Source organism: Globicephala melas, chromosome 20 (assembly GCF_963455315.2).
Source record: "Globicephala melas chromosome 20, mGloMel1.2, whole genome shotgun sequence".
Taxonomy (NCBI): Eukaryota; Metazoa; Chordata; class Mammalia; order Artiodactyla; family Delphinidae; genus Globicephala; species Globicephala melas.
In genome coordinates, this window is record NC_083333.1 from 14352085 (window position 1) to 14372514 (window position 20430).

The window sequence follows — 20430 nt, forward strand, 5'->3', positions numbered from 1 at the left end:
CATCCTTTTCTCCTCCATGCCCTGCCACCCTCCGCAGTGTGTGATGGGAAGCGTGGGGGAGAAGGAGACCTAAAGTTGAACTGGAAGGTACTTTCCATGGGGGCCGGGTAATTATTATGGATTAAGGACGGTGTGAGTCACTACTAATAGACTTAATGTCGTGGTTCCCATCTGAATTTGTCTCAGTTGATTCAGACTTTGAAGGAGAGGGGAACACAACATTTCAGAATCAGAAGGAGAAAAGGGAAGCGATAGAGTCAAAGAAAGTATGGACAAGGGATTAAAAGGAGAACCAGGAGAAGCTGCTTGAACTAGTCTGTGTGGACAGTAGGAGAGCGCGCTGCCTGAGGGATCGTGGAGGGGTTCTTGGTAAATACGCAGGCACCATTCGTCTTTTTTTTTCTTTCAATCAACAATTTGTATTTATTTATTTATTTTTGGCATGCGGGATCTCCGTTCTCTGACCAGGGATCATACCCGGGTCCCCTGCAGTGGACGCGCTGAGTCCCAGTCACTGGACCACCAGGGAAATCCCCACCATTTGTCTTTGGCGTCACTGAGATCGCTGGGCTGGGTACGCATGTGTTGAACACTCCTCCCCAAACTTCATTTCTCTCTGACCTTCCTTCCTCCCTGCTCACCCTTTACTCTTAGGCTATACCCTTAAATAGTTGGTTCTCAGTAAATGGGGACACTCAAGGCTTCTAAGTAAAAATTTCAGGGAATGTCTATTTTCCTTCATTAGCTGCAAAATAAACACATTTTCGTGGTCCTGCAGTTCAGGGGCTGCTGGGCTGGTGTTTACACATGTGGTGAGCAATGCTTCCCTCGCTCTCCCTCTGAATGCACTCCACCACCCTGTCTCTAGCCAGTCAGGGTGCACTGGAAATACCTGCAAATCTTTCAGAAGCTACAGATGCTTTGGGCCCCGCCCCAGTCCATCTAAATCAGAATCCCCGGTGGTGGAACATTGCAGGCATGGACATTTTCTAAAAGCTTCCCAGGATTTTCTGATGGATATCAGGACTGTGAACTACTGATCTAGGCAGACACAAGCCCCCTGAGCCATTAACCTTCACCAAGTTAAATAACCAGTCCTCCCTAAATGGAAAATTCCTGCAAATCTGGAGACGTTGTCAGTAGTGTTAGAGACAGTGATTTCTTTTTCTCTCCCAGAGTCTTCCAGCTGTAGGATAAGCTGAAGTATCCTTTATCAGAATGGACGAACTCAGGGAGGGCTGGGGCAGTGATGTCTGGGCTTGTCTGCTGGGCCCCCTTGACCTCTGGCTGCTTGGGCAGCTCATCCTCTCTAAAGAGGGCAGTGTTGCTACCTAGAATCAGGATGGGAATTCCAGCCAATCTTGGGCAGTGAAGTCCCAGGGGAACGGCTTCTGCCATGTGCACACCACCGTGAAGATCCCTCTGGGCCAATACTTCATATCTGCCTGCCTTGGCTCTCACATACTTTAGACCCCGTCTTCACCTGGAGAGAGGTCAAAAGTGACGTGCTGGGTATTGTGAATCTGCTTCAATCATGGTGGGTTAAGTTTCACTGGGAGAAGATTTCCGGGTTCAGCACCGTCCTTGATAACCTAACCAATTCTAAGCCCCAATGAATCAAAGACTTGTTAAGCTCTGCCAGTGGGCTTGGCCCCCACCCATGCCCTTCAGTCACTCAAAGTCAAGGTTCAGACATTTGTCTTTATTCCTTCTGTTCAAATAGGACATTCCCCACTCTCCAGTCTTGCGGGCACCTGTCCAGGTGAGCACTGGAGCCCACAGGTAGGGTTGTTAAGGCTTCCTAGGCAAGAGGGCAAGCTCACCTTTTCTCCTGAGCTACACCAGCCTTTTCACCCGCAAGAGTTGCCAGTTTTCTGCTTTTACAGCAACCAAATGAACTTGTCCTATGCTCAAGACAAGTTGTAATTCATCAAATCCACTCATACTCTTTTCCCATTGCTTTTTACTCAGACAAAGAATGCGGCAGAGAGGTTATTAAATCCTTTTCTAGGGGTGAAATACATAGAAAGGCTGTGTGATTCCGTGATGCACTCCAAGAATATAAGTAAATTTGCTCTGCTTGATCTCACTGTTATGAAGCCACATTTGCCACTCTTTATAATACGCAAAAAATATATTCAGCACACACAGCCGCTAATAGTCGCTGCTGCTCCCAACGATAGGAGCTGGGCTTCCTGCTTTAGCTCATATTTTTCTTTGTAAGAGGAAATGTATGGACAGGTTTCTGCCTCTTCCTCCTGTGTCTGGAATTTTAACCACATCTGCAGAAAGTTTTTCAGTCTTTCTCCCCCAGAGTTCAGCGTTTCTACTGGGCCATCATACTTCTCCACATTTGATGGTACAGAAAGTCCCACTTTTAGATACAATGCAGATGTGGAAACTGTGTCTTAGAAGCGACTTGCTTTCAGGTGAAATTATAATGGCATGTTTGACGATTTTGGCTTTGTTTATCTGGACATTAAAGAAATAATCATAATGGCTTTTGTTTATTGAGCACCTAATATGTGCTAGGTTCTGTGCAAGACCCCTCACTGCATTAGTTCATGGAATTCTCACGATAAACTTGCAAGAGGAACACTATGATCTCAACTTACAGATGATAAGTCAATGTTAAGAGGGATCAGGTTTCACGCTCAAGATCAGACTTGAAACTAACTCAATCAATTTATGAACTCATTTGATTGAAAAGTTCATGTGGAAAAAATAAAACACATAAGAATAGCCAGGACAAATCTGAAAAAAAAAAACATGACCGTAGAGGGGCTGTACCACGTGTCTGGTGTATATCAGTAAGAGGAATATTGACTAATACTTTGAAATGTTATCTCACCACCAATAGCAATGGAAAAGGGAGCACGTCTCTTCCCATCTCTGAATTTCAGTTGTGTCATCTCTAAAATGAGAGGGTTAGAATTAATCCAGTCCAAGGGTCCTCACAGCATTCCATGCCTCCGTTCCCACTTCAAGGCCTGCCGCAGGAGGGCAGAAACCCAGCTCGAGGTAAAGGGGCCGGATTCCAAAGTTGTCCATTGGGTGTAACCACCTATTAGGTCTCCCTCCACAACAGGCTGACTTTCTGTGGCTGGATCTCTACTTCCATTGCTTGGTCTTCCTGTCTGTTCAAGAACCAACACTGTACTGCTTTCATTATTTTCATTATTGAGGCTTTTTTTTTTTTTTTGTACCTGGTCATATTTTGCTTTTTTAGAGTTGCCCTTGCTATTCTCGTATGTTTTATTTTTCCACATGAACTTTTCAGGCAAATGAGTTATGTCCCCAAATGTCAGTAGTGGCAAGGCTGAGAAACCCTGTGCTAGATAAGGAGAGTGGAGGGATGGGAAGAAGAGTTTAGGAGAGAAGAGAGGGAGGAGAGCAGAAGAGAGAGAAATGCTGTGGGAAGCAGGGGCCCCCCTGGCCCCTAAAGTGGGGGATGGCTTTGAGAGAAAGAATATCTTCTCCTGCTAAGAAATGCACTTTCCTTTATTCCAATTATATTTCTGATAAGAGAGGACTTCTGTCTTGACTAAGAATTGATGGAAAATAAATCTTCCGCTTACAAAATTATTCATCTGAGGGGATGGGGAGAATGTTCCACAGACTAGCTTATGGCTGCAAACATTTCAAGTCTTGTTTTTCCTCCACTGTCCTTGTACTTTGTGCTTTGTCTGTTGTGAGATGCAGGGCATGTTCATATGGTGGCATAATTCTAGCCCTGTACCCCGTTGTACAAAGTCAGGACCTGGGTGATGCCACAGTGGACAACAGGGAAGCCGTTCCCGTGTCAGGATGGCTAGCAACAACTTTACTGTATATGGAAGTGATTGTAAACCACATACTTATATCCCACAAAACCCCAAATGTAGTCCCAACTCAACTTACCCTTAATTGTCTCCCCACTTGTACTCATGCCATCCCAGTGCCACCAGATATGAGAGGAGTTGTGGAGAAGTCAGGGTAGAAAGAAACAGTGGTCTTAACCAACCGAGCTGAAAATATTTGACTTTTGCAAATTTCACGATGACAAGTGACTATGTGAAAGTATCACTAGGTTCCTCCCAGGAACTTAGAAGGGGCCTGTGGGTGAGGGACAGGTGAGGGACTTTGCAGCTTAAAATTAGTTGGCGTCACAGTAAATACACCTTGGAGGTAGTCTCTGCCTACCCCACTCCTCTGGTCCTACGTCATATAAGAAAGTATTTGTGAATAAGGAGAGTGGCATTTTAGTTTGAAACTTTCAACCAGGAGTCCAGGTTGTGCGAGGGATATACACATAAGACCTAGACCACGTCTTAGATTTGCCCATTCATCACAGGTGATAGAAGAAGTTTCTCCAGATTTCTCTTGGTCCTGAGTTGAGGCGTCTGAAGATCACCGAGAGTAGAGCCTGTCAGGATTGCCAGAGATCACCATGGTGGACCCCAGGGCGACACAGCAGTGGTATTCAGGGTAGATGCAGCCAGCGTCAGATACAAAGGATGGAAAGTGCCCTTGGTGGAGGAGAGTGGAGATTGTGCTGTAATAAGAATTGGGCTTTGTCCCAGGTTCCTGGCACAGAGCTCCTAAAACCCTTGGGACTTCCTGAGTGACAAGCTTTAGAAGAACATCTTTTCTTATTCATAATGAGGCCCTTTCAACCACACCTGAGTTTATGCTGATAAAGTGGCCCTTGGAGGAGGGAGGGGACTGGTTCTCAGAGGAACCAATGACTGATTAGTGGGTGGGAATTTTCAGCCCCATCCCGGACCTCCAGGGGGTGGAGAGGGGCTGGGGATTGAGTTATTCACCACCGGCCAGTGATCTGATCAGTCATGCTTGTGTAGTGGAACTGCCGTAAAAACTTTAAACGGAGGGGTTCAGGGAGCTTCTGGGTTGCTGAACACACGGAGGTGCTGGAAGGGTGTTGCCCTGGAGAGGCCGTGGGCCTCCACGCACACCTCCCCCATACCTTACCCTGTGCATCTCTTCCGTTTGGGTGTTCCAAGTCTGCATCCTTTACAACAAACAGGTAATAGTAAATGAAGAGCTTTCCTGAGTTCTGTACGCCACTCTGGCAAACTGTCAGCCCCCTGATTTATAGCTGGCTTTTCAGGAGTATGGGAGGCCTGGACTTGTGATCGGCACCTGAAGTGGGGCCACTCTTATGGGACTGAGCCCTTAACCTTGGGGTCTGTGCTAACTCTGGGTAGTTAGTGTCAGAAGTGTTGTGAGTATAGAAAGGAAACAGTTTTTCCCATCTAGGGGTCGTACAAGGGTCTAGCCTGATGAGGCCCATGGAAATTAATCTTCCCTAGGAGAACTTGCTGGCTTCCAGTGGCCAGGGCCAGGCCTCTGGTCGGTGCTAAGAGCACAGATAGAGGACCAGCCTGCAGGAGACTAAGACTGACCGATTCCCCTCATCGTCACCAATATAAGGCAGGTCACAAAGATGACCTCTCTGCTGTTGCTCAGCTGTGGCTGGCGTGGTCACACAATGCCCCAGGGAGTTTAGAGTTGGTTGGGGAAAATGAAAGGAGGGTACGGAGAGGAAGGGCTTTGTTATATTTTAAATCAGACTGGGAATGAGTTAACGATCTTAGATTTGATTTTTAAAAATCACATTGGAATACAAAAACTCTGAATGAACTATATTTTTTTACCTGCTCCAGGGAAGACTGGGTGCTCAGCCCTAGAAATTAAAGAAGCTTCTTTCTTTCCTTCCTTCTTTCTTTCTTTCTTCCTTCCTTCCTTCCTTCCTTCCCTCCCTCCCTCCCTCCTTCCTTCCTTCCTTCCTTCTTTCTTTTCATATTGAAGCCTGGGGGTCTTCAGATATTGATTATATCTGTTAAGTAACAAGCTACCATTGTGCTACAGATATTTCTTACTTAGCGCCTTCTTCCTGCTGTCTCCCTGGCCCTTAGCTGAGTTTCTCCGTGGAGACTGAGGGGTTGAGGAAGCAGGAGGGGTGATGTTGGAATCCTAGGTGCGCAGGCGTGGTGAATGCCGCGGTGGGCAGCACCGGAGAACTGCATGTTGTGACCTGGTCCCAGGAGAGGGTGACGTCTTCACCCAGTGCTGGGCTCTGCCTGGAGCAGATCCTTCTCCCCTTCACCACTGTTCGCTTCAAGCCCTGCCCTGAAACAAAGGTGAGGATGGGCAGGCTTCTTGTCCCTGGGAGGGGAGGCTGCTCCCTGCAGGCCAAAGAGTAGACTCTTTGGGTCTAAGCCACTTCCTCCAAGCAGGAAATGAGCCTTTCACATGGGGATTTATGTTCTTCAGACTTCAATATAACATAGCAATTCCGGCTCTTCTCTGATGGGACGGTTTTAAGAAATTGTGCCCACTTGCACCTCACGAAAAATGCAGGTGGGTTGCATGATGAACCCTGAGTGCTGAGAGACATAGGTCCCACCTCCAGAAAAAATCAGATTTTCTCTGGCAGTGTCCAGGCAGAGCAATTGCATTTGGCTTTGAGAAGAAGTGGGAGGGCCTTCTTAGGACAGGACCAAGATTCCTGAATAGGAGTCTCTCCGTGAGCTCAGAAAGGAGAGACTTGGTGGGGTTCAGAAACAGGGAGAACAGGTGAACACACTATATTTTCTTTGGGAGTCTATGTGACTCTTGCCCCCCAGCCAGAGCCTCTGGTCCAGAAACAGAGCTTCTATTCTGCTCGCTGCCTGGAGATCAGAGCCGAAGGCAAGGTGGGAGGAACGGTTTTATTTCACTGAATGAATATACTTTCTCATTTCCTGTCACCCTGGGGCCTTTGGGGAACCTTGCAAGCAGTCGGAGGGGGTCGTATGGATTCTGGAAGCTTTGCATGCTGTACTCATCAAGCACAGCAGAGCATACCACCCTTTCCCTCTGCAAGGAGCTGGGGGAGCAGCTGCAGCCCTGGGATTTGGCTACTGAGATGGGTGGAGAACACTCATGCTTTACAAATGAATCTTAAGACAGTGGAGTGGAAAAAATTGCCCGGCTATGCCTTGTGCCTGCCAAGGATTTGTATGTAGAAGACAGGCTGGCAGCTCCAGGGGAAGTGGCTGAGTGTGTCAGCATGGGAGGGGGGCTTGGATCAGGGAATGGGGAGGACGGGGGCTGATTCCCGGCTCCATCCTCTGTTGCTCTGGGAGCTGAGGCCAGTGTCTGCACCTCTTGTACCTTGGTTCCCTCATCTGTGTGCTTTATCCATTCAACCCCTGTTTACTGAGCCCTTGTCTCTGCCAGGCCTTGCCAAGTGTCAGGGACACGGCGAAATGAGGCACAGCTCTTGCCTTCCAGTTGTGCACCCACTGGTGGGTCAGACGACACAACCTCTAGGACCTTTCTAGTCATAGACTATTGGCTCTGTGCTTTGATTTAAAAACCCTCCTGAGAATACCCTCACTCTCCAGGTGTTTAGCCCCAGTACTTCCTTCTTTATCCTTCCAAAGCCCCCTGCCAACCCCATCAGATTCCCAGGGACAGGGACCCCTGCTCTTCCCATCTCCCACCGACTGCGTTTCCTTCATGCCATTGCTGAGTCTGTGCGCGCTGACGGGACAAACTAATTCCAACCAAGGTATCTGTTATCGATTTGCACGTTTACGCATTTAATCTGCCATTCCTTTCAGGTAACATTTGCCTATTAACAGCAATTTCTAGCACATTGACCCCGGTATTGATTGCAAGAAGGACTTGACGGTGCTTGAAAACTCTTTAATTACAGAGAAGAAATAAAGGGAAGGGAAGTGTCAGAGACTAATATGATGGATTCCAGTCTGCGTGATTGAAGAATGGCAATATTAGCTGCTATGGGGAATTGAGTGGGAGAATCACTTTTTAAAAAATAAATATTTATTACGCAAGTAATAAATGCAAATATTATTCTGAGTGATACATGAAAACTTTACAGTTATTATTGATTACTTCCCAATTCCCTTCGTAGAGATAAACATTGTTATTATTTTGATACGTATTTTTCTAGGCCTTTCTCTTTACACTTTAGAACAGTGGCCTAACATAGAAAGCATTATATGAGTTGACAGTGACTGTTCTTTTTATTTGCAGCGTGGGATTCCACAGTCAGGATCTACCATAGTTGATTTATGTATTACTCTCTATTGATATACTATTGGGTAGTTTCCATTTTTGCCACTGTAAATAACGCTCTAATGAAGACACTTGTACCTGCCTCCTGTATACGTGTTCGAGTGTTCCTCTGAACGGGGCATGCATATTAAAAATTTTGGTATTTACTGTCACATTGCCATTTGGGTGTGTCACCTCCAAAGCAGCAGTGCCCACCTACCTGGGGAAGTGGTGTTTGTGAGCAGAGGATGGATTCAACCTGGAAGTGTCAGCACAGAGCAGCTCAACTTGAATACCTTGTAGGTGTTGGAGAGAAGATGGGGTGAAAGTTTAAGGCTGGAGATGCAGAGTTTTAGCAGCAACTCCACAATCTCTCTGAGAGAGTGGGAAGAGTGGGGAGTAATGAGAGCAGACGATTGAATGATTTCTTGGAGAGGAGAAAACTTCCACCACTATGATGTGGAAAGAGTTGGGAGAAAGGCTCTAAGTTCGGGCGATCGACCATCCTGCTTTGCTGAGGCTGAGGGAGTTCCCAGAACATGGGACTTTCAGTGGGAAAACTGGGGGAATTCCAGGCAAACCTGGATGAATTGATCACCATACCGAGTGAAGGGATCATTTTCTAGGAGGAGGGACACTTTCCTCTAAAATTGTAGGGAAGGAGGCCTGATTCGGGTGACTTAAGGCAGCTAGAAATGCACAGATTGTGGAGGGGGAGGCCCAGCTTCTCGGCTAGAGGAAGTTTTTGAAGCAGCGTGTAGTGGTTCAAGGTCTGGCACGTGCAGTGATTTGGTCCCAAGCAACAGCACATGGCTGCAGCTGATGTTAACAGGAGGGACTGAAAGATGATTAGACATTCAAAGAAGGAGGGAAGGCTGAGGAGCTGGCCCCAGCAATCCCGGCAGGCAGAGAGTGGAAGTGTGGCTGCCGTTCTGTGGCAGAGAGAGCCTGGTCCAAACAGTGGTCCAGGAATTGCCAACGCTTTCAGTTAAGTTCAGGGAGGGAACGCCTGTCTGGCCTGGCCCATACCTGACCAGAAGAGGGTGGGCGTTCTGGTTACAGCCCTCCACGATGAATCCGGAGGAAAGAGGTGCCTCCTTAAAAGGAAATTAGTGTGTTGTTAGGACATGCAAACTGATACCAGTCAGCCAAAAACATTAGTAAAGTTCCACTATCAGTCCCCCAAAATTGGAACATATACATATGCCACATGTATATGTTCATGTACATTTACATGAATATATTATATGCCTAGTAGGTGCTCAATACACACTTGTTGGGTGTATAAATGGATCAAAACTCCTGCAGAGGCGCACACGCTCCAATGAGCAGCCAGCAAGATGACCTGTTATCCCCATACAAACGAGGGGCAACCACTGCCCACAGAAACCAACAGACTCGGTCTTCACTGGGCTGGTCCCACAGAGAGTCTATAAAACATCTCAGACTTGCTGATGTAACTCTGCCCCATAGATATGGGTCACTTTATATAACTGACATCTTTCCAAGAATATGTCTTGAAGCCTATTTTTTGGAAAAAGTCAAATTTTAGATTTAGTGGGGAAACTTACTATTTATAGGACTATCACAGCAAATTCTTTTATAGTATATTATTTGCTTTATGAATCTGGGTTTTATTTGTAGATTAGACTTGTTTAAAGCAGAATAAACCCCCTGTTGGGGGTAGGCTAATCTGAGTTACTTTTCAAAAAAGCCCTTAACTTCTTATACCAAATTTCAGATACACACACCACCACTAATTGCTGACAGTGTGTTTCTGAGTGGAGGCCCTGGAGGGCCACTTTGGAAACTCTCTGAAACCCACTGGTAATTGGTGGTATCCATCTTTATTCCAATGATTAATGTTCCAAAGTCCTTAAAATCAGTTTGTTCTTGTAATTGCCTTCAATAGGATTTGTGCAATCTATTTTACTTTGCAAACCCTTTTGTTGCAAGGAGTGCAAGCATGAACTTTACTACCAACTGAGAGGCCTGACTAACAAGGTCAAGGGGTAGTTTCAAGTAGCAGTCCATTAACTTTCCAGTCGCAGGGCCTGGGCTGCTTCTTGGGGACCACTGGGTCTGAGCTGGGGTGAGCCACCCTGGGCTCCCGTTAAGGAGTAGCTGTCTGAAGTCAAGTCTCCCTCGGCTAGTATTTCGTTCCTCTTTTTCCTGTGGGTTAGATTCTGTGGGCTGCTCGTGAAAATTCTGCGTTTCCTTACATACAGACGGGATATCTAGTGATTCTATCCTGCATTCCTTTTGATGTCACATTGTTTACTTTCACCATCCCCTGATAAGTAGGATTTGTGTCACTTGGCATTTGTCTTGTCTTTTGTTGCTTGTTTTGGAAGATTCTGCGTGGATCCAGAAAATAGTCTCAGTGCCAGGATTCTGGATCCCTCCAGACTTTTCCAGCGCTTACGGTTGGGTGCTGTAATATGCCACAAGGTGCTTAAAAAACCCATAACAGGAAGATGAGGTTATTGGATGGGAAATATAGCTCCAAATTTGGCATTGGACCTACGTAAACCTTTGTCAAGATATATTTCTGATCGTTGGACTTGAGGTGTCCCATTACTTACTTCTAAGTTGTTGACCAAGGGGCCAACAGTTTGAACAGTTCTCTGTTCAGGCTGGTTTCTGCCTGTCATGTGTCATCCTAGTGGCTTCAGGGACCAGGCCCCTGTAGCAGGAAGAGGTCTCATCATGCAACACTACTGACAGCTAAACTCAGAGAGAGCAAATACTTTGCAGAGCCCTTGCCTGACATTACATGACATTCTTTCTTGATGAACCTAAATATGGCTTCCCAGACCTCAACTCCAGGGAGCCCCACTGATTATGGATGGGTCTATGAATTAAAACCTAATTCGACCCTGGTTTAGACATAGGGCCTTTAAGGATGCCAACATCTAGCAGAAGGTAGGTTCTGATGACCCTGAGTGTTTTTGTGACTCTCTAACTTGGTGAAGCAAGGTCCGTGTGAGTCCTGCTTTACACGAAAAGAAGGCACATGTGTTTGTATGTGCCACGCTCTGCCTGAGCCTGTTTTTCCAGCTTGTCTCAGTGAAGCTGTGCGGAGCCCGGGGTGACCTTGCCCGGGTCGGCTCTTCTGTGTTAGGTGCTCATACTACAGACCCATCTGCTACTAACTGCAGCTGTCACTCAGAGTGAGCTCACCAGCTGATCAAAGTCCTCCACTTCCTGCACAGAAAATGAAATCTGAAAAGTAAGGCCATGATGCTGACACCTTTCGGCTAAAGCCTTTTGTGAGGGGGAAATGTCAGCACTGGTGGGTCTCATGTTCATATGCTGCCTGAGCCCTGGCAGCCCAGCTGGCAGCTGGCAGCCACGGAGAGGCACCAGGGATGTGGAAAATCAGAGCCCTGTCTGGCCACCAGAGAGTTAAACCCCAAAGGGCCTGTATGGAATGATTACTTGGAATGCTGCAAGGGGCTTTTTATTCTCTTTCAGGTCAGCTTTGCTGATATCCAGGGGCTAAGTATAACTGTAAGCATGTGAATTTCAGTAAATATGTTTCCTTCAATTACCCAGCTGGACAGTTTAGCTCACCAGAGCCTGCTATCACACAAAAGTTGCCAGGGAATTGTTGTGATTTAGATAATTTCTAATCTCCTCTCTGCTTAACCTGCAGGGGTCATGGGCAGCCTCAAAGACCAGGGGGTGGGGAGAGAGCGGTGGAGGGCGTCTGTTCTCATCAGCCCAGAGAGGCAGGTCCTTGGCCCAGGCTCAGAGACTGATGCTGGGTTCAAACAGAGAGACTGAAAGCTATTGTGGAGGGTGAAGGTGTGTGTGTGTGGTGGAAGGGGGTGGGTAGTGGGGGGTGGTGTGGGAGTGAGAGGGTCGGGAAGATGGAGAGTGGAACAGCCACAGGGACGGCAGAATAGAGCTGCTACCCAGCTTGGGGGCTAAGGGGCAGAAGACCCCCAGTGAGGACTCAGATCCGAGTCCTTGATCTTATACCCAACGCCTCCTCTGCAAATTCCAGAGGGGCTGTCCCTAGTCAACAGAGACCACCATTTGAATGTATTATTTATCAGTGCAACTTGGTCGACCACTTGCCATCACAGTATCACCTGTGGTGTCTGCTTAGCTAAGCTCATTAACGGCGCAGAAGGGTCCTCCTGAAGTTACTTGGTGGAGGGTTAATGACCAAGGGACTCTTGGTCTTCATGGAAAAACTGCAAAGGGCAGTGAGGAAGTAGGTAGAGGTAGACCTATTGTTTGGGGGCTGAGGTGGCATGCTGTGACCTTGAAAGCTCTCCCTGGGTGCTCATGGGGTCCAGACCTATTGGGATTCTAGACTCATGGAGAAACAGGAGTTCCTCCTATAAAGGCAGCCTTTGTCTCTCATCTTCGCTCATGTCTTCTAGATGCTTGGCATCTGTTTCCATTCCCAAGGGTCCTCTGATTTCTTTAGAGGAAGTGTTTCTTCCTTGTTAGATACAGTCTAATGGAAACGTCATCAGGGTCCAGCCATCCCATGACCCAATTTAGGCCAAGTAGGTGATTCCTCCTTGGCAAAGAGACAGGACTCCTGAAAATGGCTGCTGTACCCCTGCGCCCCAGTGGCGCAGGCGTTCTTTTGATGGGACCAGTGTGGTGATGGACCCTGCTCTGGATGTTCTCTGGTTTCTGCCACTCTCAAGCCTGGCCTTCCCAGCTCCCTTTAATCCTATATGACCTCAATATCCCTTGAGCCTAACTTAGCCAGAGTTGGATTCTGTTTCCTACAACTAGGAAACTGGCTCACCCAAAAGATCTGGATCTGGTCCTGTCAGTGAGGGCTTTTATTCATTTATCACAGTTTTTATTCATTCCAGGGCAGGGACTTTATAGATACAGAATCCTTCATGTTCTTTTGTTTGATTTTTTTAACACAGGGGAAACTGAGAGGTGAGACTTGGGCTGCCTGGCCCGAGGTCCCGTGGCCGGCTAGTGACAGAGCAGGGACTCGAACTCAGGACTTTGGTGGAGACCCTGTTCTTCCTGCTACAAGCCCACATATTCCTCAGCCGAACATTCTGGCAACTTTGTGGCCAGGCAGGCCCTCTGCTTTGCAGCAGGGAGCAGTTAGAGGCGCCTGGAGTCAACAGTGTGGCATGGCAGTGTGGGCTGGTTGGAAGGAGGGACAGCATTGGCAGGGTTTGGGGAGGGAAGGGAATGCGATTCAGAACCACCTTTATCTGCCCTTCAGCTTGGTAGAAGGCTCACGTCTGCAACCATTAGAAGCTGCACATAATAAGAGTCCATTAATATAAATGGGAAATAAATAAGCAATAACCACAACATGCACATTCCAGGATCACCTTGGAGAAAAGTCCTTTGGGTCCCCCGGGGGGTTATGGAGGGAGGTGGCTGGGGTCTGCCCCGGAGATGCGGCTCCCTCCCTCTGCCTTCTGAATTGAACTCATCCCCGGTCCCCCAAGGCCCCGCAGCTGCTGTTTCCCACTCTCACTTCAGGTTCTCGGCAGGAACCTGCCCTCTGACACTCACCAGGGCCCAGGGTGGGCTTTCCTCCTGTGAATAACCTCACTAAGGAGGGTGACATTTCCACTTCCCCTCCTGTTGGCTTTGTTATCCTGCAGCTTCCCGGGCCTGGTCTCCAGGCAAACCTAATTAAAGGACTGGCAGTGCTTTTACCAATAGTTCTGTTTGGAGCTGAGTATTATGTCTCTGTGACACACACACACAAAATTAAATTAAAATAGCCTCTTTGAGTCTATCCCAGAGGCCTGTATTCCGTATGGTAACGAAGCCCACATCCAGTATGTGATGACACAGGGTAGCAGTGGGTGGTTTTCATGAGAACCCTGACTGCACTCATTTGTTCAGCTGATTGATTTATTAAACATGAGCCGCCTCGTGTGTTGCTTGGTACCATGTTAGGAGATGAAGGGGTGGGGTTGAGTGAGACGGCAAGGCCCCTGCTCTCAAGGCACCTGCTTGTACTGGACCTCTGGTGTTTGTGTCTATTTCTCCTTCTTTTGATGATCACACTTTTCATTTCCTCTTGAGGGACTCCCCCATCCCATTTCTTACCCGCAGGGATTTGGAGGAAGGGACTGATTTCACTCCCTGGCTCCAGGGCTGGGTGGGTGATTTCACTTTTTCCAATTCACAGTGACTGGTTCAGGGAGGGAGCATGACCCACGTCAGCCCCAGAGAGAGTCGGTCCTAGAACTTTTGCTAGAATTCTTGACACCTAGGAGTTTGCCTTCTGCCAGCCTTGCTAAAAGGCAAGGTGGAGGCCTGGAGATTCTGAGGGCCGTCCTTGCTACCACCTGGTGGGGAGCCTGCTGGAGAACGAAGCCAGAACAAAGGAGAACAGGACTGAGTGTTGCGACGGGTCAGATTTCTGAATGCATCGTTTGAGCGCCTAGATCCAGGGGTGACAGATCTACCCAGGAATTTTGCAATTACACAAGCTGATCAATTGCCTTTTTTTCCTTAAACCAATTAGAGATGGGTTTCTGTCTTTTGAAATAAAAATAGTCCTTGTTAATGATACCATAGTAAAGTAGGGGAACAAGAGGAGTTGATCACTTGTTATAACATGTTGTGACGATAAAAAGGCACAGAAATGTCATGGGAGTAGAGGGAGGGGAGCCTCACCCAATCTGCGGGATTTGGGAGAAAGATCTCAGTAAAAGGGGCTACTTGGGCTTAGTCATAAAGGATGAGTGGGAATTATCCAGGAACATGGTACATTCTGGGAAGAAGGAAGAACATGGATTAAAAACAAGCTAAAATCCATTGAACACGCCATTTTTTTAAAGTGGCATTATATATTAGAAAGATTTGGACCTGAAATGGTTTACTTAAAAAAAAGACTTTCGTGTTCAAAAAGGGAGACTCTTATTTTATAGATTGATGAATATGGGGCAGCTTGTTCCTTCACCATGCCATATAACTGTGGCTGCGTTGATGAGGTAACTATTCCCAGACACACCCATCTAATTCTGCAAGAATCCTGGAAGGGAAACATGCCCACAGGAGAGGATCGAATCTACAGCAGTGGTCCAGAAGCCTGGATGTTCACCAGATACATCACTTAGGAGAGTGAAAACACAGACACGTGGGCCCCCACCTCTGACCGAATGAAACTCAGCGGGGTCTAGTGTTTCATTAAGGTTCCTCAGGTCATTCTGGTTGTGTAGCCAGTTTTGGGGTGCATGGAATCTAAAGAGAGGAGAAAAGACAATGATAGAAAGCACCAAGATTTGGAAATCAAGCATGTCTGGGACTCCAGTTCATCATTTTTATTAGCCACACTGCAGTTTACTATCTCATTTGAAAAACAGAAATAATTCCATTCATTTAACGTGTATGGTTATTTATGGGATGTTTCCTAGGCACCAGTTGCTGTATTACGTGCTTGGGATATATCAGCGAACAAAACAGATGAAACTCTCTGCCCAGCAGAGACAGACTGTGAAAATAATTAAATGAGTAAGTTGTAGGTATGGTGGAAGTTAAGTGCCAGGAGCAGAAGGAAAAGAACAGAAGTACAAGGGAGATCAAGAGTGCTAGGGGATGTAGGGTGAGCAGATGTCATATTACACAGGGCTGGTCAGGGTGGGCTCACTGAGCAGGCGATCTGAGCAAGCACTTGAAGGAAGAGAGAGGATTAGCTAAGTCACTGTCTTGGGCTAGAGCATCACAAGCAGAGGATGGGATACTGAGTTTCACAGAGTCAAGTCAGGGATGACTCCACATTTTTGGCCTGAGAAATTGGAAGGATACCTTATGTTGAGATGGGCAATTGGTTTGCAGATGAAGCAGGTTTTTTTGAGTGGGGGGGAGATCAGCAATTCACTTTAGGACATGGTAAGTGTGAGATATCTATTAGACCTCCAAGTGGAGATGCCAAAGATACAATTGAATATATGGATTTGGAGTTTGGAAGAGAGGTCTTCCCGGAGATACAAATTTGAGATTCAATATAGATGAATTTTGAAAGCCTTGGAACTCTAAGAACCCAACAAGTGAGTGGGTACAGATACAGAAGACAGTAGGACCAAGACCTGACCCCTGGAACTCTCCAATCTGAAGAGGTCAGACAGAAGACAAAGAACCAGCAAAGGAGACTAAGAAGGCCAACCAGTGAGGTGTTCTAGAAGCAAAGGAATGGGATATTTTAAGGAGGAGTGTACTCGGAGAGTCAGTATTCTCATCTGTAAAATAATTCAGCCTACTCACGGGGTGATTGAAAGGACCATATCAGATAACTTACGTAAAGCACACGATGCCGGCCTGGCACATGACAAGACCTACCCTTGTCATTCATGGTTAGTAGTCTACATTATCCTTCCAGACCCCAACCTGGTATAATTTCTGGTGAGTGAATTTCTACCAGAAAAAACCTATTTCATGCAAATATGAGCCTGGGGAGACCTCTTTTATCCCCTTGATCTACTAATGCAGCTGCTTTTTTTTTTTTTTTCCCCTTTACTCTTTTAATCCTCTAGTAAATAAAGATTTTTCTGGTTGATTACTGTGTTACTTTACTAGGGCTGTCATAATACAGTACCACAAACTGAGTTGCTTAAATGACAGAAATTTACCTTCTCATGGTTCTGGAGGCTGGAAGTCCAAGATCAAGGCGTCAGCCCAGTTGGGTTCTTCTGAGGGCTGTGAGGGAAGGATCTGGTCCATGCCTCGCTCCTTGGCTTGTAGGTGGATGTCTTCTCTTTATGTTTCTTCACATGGAGTCTTCCCTCTATGAAAACCACTGTGTCTCAACTTCCCCTTTTTATAAGAAATATGAATTTTGAGGGGACACAATTCAACCTGTAGCAATTACCTTGCCAGTAACTTCTTTCTGCTGCTACTTCTACCCCACTTCGCGCTCTGCCAATGCTTAGTTTGAAAAATCTCCAAATTCTCTGTAAAACTCAGTTACTTGCTCCCCATCCCTTTTCCTTTCTCAGAAGTTCGGGGGCTGATCTATCTTCTGCTCTTGAGCTACTGTTACCTTTTCTGAGTCCTTGATCTGCCGAGGGGAAATTTTATCACTAGTTGGCTGTTCTTGTATTTTTGCTGTGCCTGTCTTGGCTTTTGAATGAATTCCAAAAATAATCCTTTGTAACCTGTAATTTTATCTCCATGTTGTCTTTGGATTTTCTCCACATTGCTGGAACCATGACAGAAGATTCTCAGCGTAATTCCAATCGGCATGTATTTATGACAGATCCAAAAAGGCTATTTATCCTTAGGCAGATGTGTCTGTAACTTTGAATCTCTCCGTACTTTTGGACATAGCAGGGAATTCATAGATTAAACTGGCTTTGGAATGCTATATATATTAGTTTACTTTATTTCAGTTCAACAAATATTTATTGAGCATCTACTATGCTTCAAAACCTGGAAATATAACAGTTCATTAGATGTAGTCGCTGACTGCTAGAAGCTCATGGTGGAGCAGAGAAGACACATGTAGATCCCTTATTAAGACAGTGTGACTAGTAATATACAAATGTTTGGCTTAAAATACTAGGGGAGCTAATGCTGCTAAGGTTTGAATTTTACTTCATTTTAGAGAGTACCTTGAAAGTTCTTTTTTCTTGAAGTTTCATCATGGCTGTTGGTCCAGAGTATTAATGATAATTTGACTTGACTTCATGGCTTTCCAGTGCTTTTAGGATACCTTTAAAATCCTCAGAGAGGACTATGGGGGCCTGGTCCCTGCCCACCTCCCCTACCTGAGCTTGAGTTGCCCTATTCCTAGGACAATTTTTCTTACAAAGCTGGTGGTCTTTCATTAGGCCACGTCTACATACTTTCTCCCTCTTCAAGATCTGAGCACTGGCTTCTGCCTGGAACATCTTCGTCCAGCCCACTAGGCTAATCCCTCTGCTTCCTATGGCCTTCAGATTAAAAATCACTCCTTAAAGAAAGAAGAGCTTTCCTGCGTTCCCCAAATCTCCTTCCTTGTGTCACAGTCACATCCTGAGATCGTTTGATCTTCTACCTTTATGGCTGCAGAAACATTTTCTGAAAATTATATTTGGATGTAGCTTACAAAATGTTGATTCTGTGCTACATTTATATTCGTCCTGTTTTTTTTAATAGACACTAAATTAAGATAAAGAAGACAAAGGTAGTCACCTGAAAATAAGTTAACACTTTGAAAGCATTACACTTGCACTTCGAGTAGGCATAACTAAGCAAGTGATAGTATCCGTTTGGGATGACATGGGTCCCAGGCAGCAAATAAGTTTTATCTCATGTCGGTTCTGAAAGATTGTTGGTGGCTGCCTGGGGCGTTCTGTTGAAGATTCTGCATGAGTCACTCTCTTGCTTCAGAGTGAAAAAAATGTCCTAATTGATTAGCAGTATCTCCTGTGGGCATGGAGAAGAGAGGCAGCACATGTCTAGATGGCCTGGGAACTGGATTAACTTGCTAGATGAATGAAAAATCTTCTTTGTATTTTCAGCAGATGCTGAACAAAATTTTTTCCTCGTTATTTTATATTTTTGCATAATTTACACACAGTAAGATCCACACTTCAGGATGGTAGAGTCCTGAGTGTTCTGACAAACGTATACAGTCGTGTAACCCCTACCACACAATCACAATACACAGGAGTTTCCTTACGCCTCGAACTCCCCTGCGCCCTTCTGTAATCAACTCTTCATCTCACTCCTAGCTCTTGGTAACCACTGATCTGTTTGCTAATCCTTACAGTTTTGCTTTTGCGAGAATCTTATACAAATGGAATCAAAAGTATGTGGGCTTTCGAGTCTGGCTTCAGCATAACGCCTGTTGAGTCATTCATATTGTTGCATGTGAACTGAGTTTTAACGCAAGTTTGTCCAAAAAAAAATCTATCAATGAAATAGATTTTCATTTACCTATTTAAGTATTTATTCAACAAATATATGATCGTTAATATGCTTAGAAATACAAAGAAATGTCAATAAGCATGATCTTTTCCCTTTCCAAATATCTACCTGTCCTCTGTCTATTATTTATGTATTTTTAAATCTATATCTCAAGGTAAGTTATATGAGGGCTTAAAGACAGTAGGTTCTGAAGGAGTTCAGAGGAGGGGGGAAATTCATTTACAATTTGGAGGTGTTTTCATAAATTATATAGCATTGCAGTGAGCTTTGGGACGTGGCTAGAACATTCCTTCAGGAAATGTCGGACATCACTCTGAAGTTATCAAAGTATTCTCTTTTGCTTCTCAGGGGTTAATCAAACCTTTCTTATGTCTAGCCCAACGTATAGCTATGCACAAGCAGGAAAAAGAATGGTGTGGAAGCTGAGATTTTATCTTTTTTTAACTCTAACATTGACTAACCATATACTAGTCATAAAGTTCAATGCAAGGTGCTCTGGGAAATATAAAAAATAAACAACACAATACTCTTATCTACTTGATTTATTACTTATTTATACCCCCACTTCTCTTTATTCTCGCCCCATTTTTCCATTTTCTCTCTTCCTATCTTGTTTCATAAACAGAGGACAGCTTCCAAAAATGCATGGGAAATAAATTATTGAAAATGTTGGGACACAGAGGTAATATGGGTCAGAAAACAGTCCCGAGGTACACTTACCTACCTCTCAGGAGTGTATGCCAAATGGTTTTGTAGATACCAGAGATGGGCCGCAGATTGGGCTGCACATTTTCTGGAGACTCAAGTAAATAAAGAAATAGACTCAGTTAAAAGATCCATATTGTCCACAAGATAAAGACAAACCAGTTCTTAAAGGTTTTCATCTTGCTGACCTGAGAAGAATTTCCTCCCTTGGGTTTTCACAAAGAAAACACTTTTTTTTTTTTGCGGTACGCGGGCCTCTCACTGCTGTGGCCTCTCCTGTTGCGGAGCACAGCCTCCAGATGCGCAGGCCCAGCAGCCATGGCTCACGGGCCGAGCCGCTCCGTGGCATGTGGAATCCTCCCGGACCGGGGCACGAACCCGTGTCCCCTGCATCGGCAGGCGGACTCTCAACCACTGCGCCACCAGGGAAGCCCAAGGAAACACTTTTTGATCCAGAGAATAACATCCTGGACTCCATCCCAGCAATAAATAGAAGAGCGAAGTTTGCTGGGTTGCTTCTTACAGCATCCCTCAATGCAAGCTGATATCGGAACAACAAGCAAAGTTCAATACTGTGAAGTAAATTTGACAACAGTCAGAATGATGCCATCCAGATACACAGCTCTCAGATGGTGTGATTTGATCCAAGCGTAAAATTTATCATTTATAGAGAATAGATGAATAGCATGTCCTTCAGGCACTCCCCCAGAAATATCTATTCTCATAAATAGGATTTTGATAGGATTTGGACAACGGAGAGTTATCTGACTAGTAACTGGAGTACGT

The 20430-nt window shown here is 45.7% G+C and overlaps 1 long non-coding RNA gene across 1 annotated transcript in view; it reads left to right on the forward strand.

Annotated features, from left to right (window-relative positions):
- Window positions 1-20430, forward strand: part of LOC115855811 (uncharacterized) — a 203696-nt gene that overhangs the window by 13930 nt on the left and 169336 nt on the right. The gene's annotated exons all lie outside the window — the stretch shown is intronic.